This window comes from Antechinus flavipes, chromosome 2, assembly GCF_016432865.1.
Source record: "Antechinus flavipes isolate AdamAnt ecotype Samford, QLD, Australia chromosome 2, AdamAnt_v2, whole genome shotgun sequence".
In the NCBI taxonomy this organism is placed as follows: Eukaryota; Metazoa; Chordata; class Mammalia; order Dasyuromorphia; family Dasyuridae; genus Antechinus; species Antechinus flavipes.
This window is the reverse complement of record NC_067399.1, coordinates 415,043,221-415,045,589: the sequence shown is the minus strand read 5'-3', so window position 1 is coordinate 415,045,589 and position 2,369 is coordinate 415,043,221.

Below are 2,369 nucleotides of genomic sequence, written 5' to 3'. Positions count from 1 at the left end.
TTGCCTTATTACATATGGACTCATTCAGAGGCTGATTCCTTATTTGGCAAGTGTTAAGCATTGAATCAATTTAGCAAGATACTTGAACATGGGAAATTCAAGATGAGAAGTTGAAATGAAGATTAAGAGGGAAAATTAAACCTATTTATTTCTAACTGGGGCAGGGCAATTTCACTGGCAAGAAAACCATCCCAAGATTCTTAACTTAGCCAAAGGACAACTAAGTACTTGGAAGAAAAACATGGGAAAAGGAGGAAATGTTCTATCAGGAAATAGTAGTGAACTTCATCTATTGTCCTAAATTGGGTAACATGAAAAGCAAAGAGTGACAAATTTGATTTATAGCACCAGAGTACTCTTTGCTTTTAGGTAACCAGTTATTAATGGAATGTATTCTAGTTCCAGTTCGATAAAAACTGGAAGGAGGGAGATACATAAGAGTCACTTGGGAATGGGCATATTCATTTTACATTTCAGGAAGGACTAACATTAAAAGATAATAAAGGGTGCTCAAACATTACTTTGATTTTCTGATGTAGGATTCTGGATAACTCTTAAGGCATTTTATTGCTATAATTTGAAATCAGTAGGAGTGATTTGGAGCAAGTCATTTCTTTTTTCTGGGCCTCAGTTTCCTAATGTATAAAATGGAAATAAACTCTAACTTATCTCTAAATTTTCTTCTCTTCTAAATATTATTATCCTAACTATGATTTCATATATTAAATCCTTCCCAAGTAGAGGAAGATGAGGCTGAGATCTGAATATAGTATCATGAAGATTGAATGAAGAAATATGACAGACATCGTTTGCATGCTAAAAATACAAATACAAGAAATCAAGATAATCTTTGTCTGCAAGAAGCTTATATTCCCATACAGGTAAAAAATACAACACATAAAAGGAATTTTAGAAATATGTGTAAGAGAGAATACCATACATACTTGGCTATTATTGTTTAGTCATCAGTCATTAAATCTTCACAATCCCATGGAATATAATACATCAGTATGTATATGGAGTTTTCTTTTCAAAGATACTATGATGATTTGCCATTTCTTAATCCACTTGGATTAAGGCAAATAGAAATTTAGGCCTGAGGTTTCCCAGGTAGTACATGTCTAAAGTTAGATTTCAATTCGGGTCTTCCTGACTTCAGGCCCAATTCTCTGTCCACTGAGCAACCTTGCTGCTTCCACATATATATTTGGGCTAAAAATAACCAGTTTATAACACGGAAACTTGATTCCTGATAAATAGGATGAAAGCTCACCTGTCTGAGCTCAGACTTATTCCCATGTAGCTCTAAGGGAATGTTAAGGAAGATAGTCAGAGTAAAGGTACCATAGCATAGAAGTAGATAGGAATAATTGAGTGCCTGACTTAGCTTGAAGTCAGGAAGGCCTGGGTTTGAATCCTAGCTCAATTATTTACTAGCTCTGTGATCCTAAGCAAATTATTTCCCCTTGATTTTTTTTTTTTTTTTGGTTTGTTTCCTTGGTTGAAACTAGAGAACCAAATTATCTGATTATCTGTAGAATTTAGTTTAAAAAAAATTGTTTTAAAGTTCAAATGAAACATTTAAAATATATTTCCAAGTATTTTATATAAATGTCAGTTATTACTATTGGCCATTCAAATCCTTCCACTGGGAAAACAAAAAACAAATTGATCCATAAAGTAGTCAATAGATGGGACTTAGAGATAAACCAGGGATAATAGATTGATCAGACTTCTTAGCAAATGGAAATAATTGCCCAAGAGATCAAAAAGTTTGTATACAGAGAGTAAACCTCTTCCTGCCATCAACTGGACTTGATTTTAAGCCTTAACCAGCTCTTCCTTATTGTTTTCAGTAGCACAAATGGCAGAACAAAAATCAAATATTGTTTAGAAGAGAAAGTTGAACTTAATAATATTCTTTAAGCATATGGAAGAATATTACATAGCAAATAGTTTTGTTTTATTGGGGGAAGAAGTTCAGCTATTCTTTGCTCATTAATAAAAAAAATAATTGCAGCAGATATAGTCTTAGAATTGAAATTTATGCAAATATGATTAAATTTAAATGCATTGTTTGTTCCCTGGCAAAGGTATATGTGTTATATTCTAAAGTAATTTAAAAGGATGAAATGGAGAAGCAATGCATTGAATTCTTAGAATTTTAAAAAAATGTGCAAAAAGTCTATTCTGCTATTTAAAAACCAATATGGCCTTAAAAGATAGTGGGTTGGCCTTGGCTTCAGGAAAATCTTGATTCATGTTGCCCACTGACACATGCTGCCTATGTGACTTTGGAATAAAACAGTTAACCTCTCAGTATCTCAAGCAACTCTCAAAGACCAGAAGTTGCCAAAAACAGGGCCAAT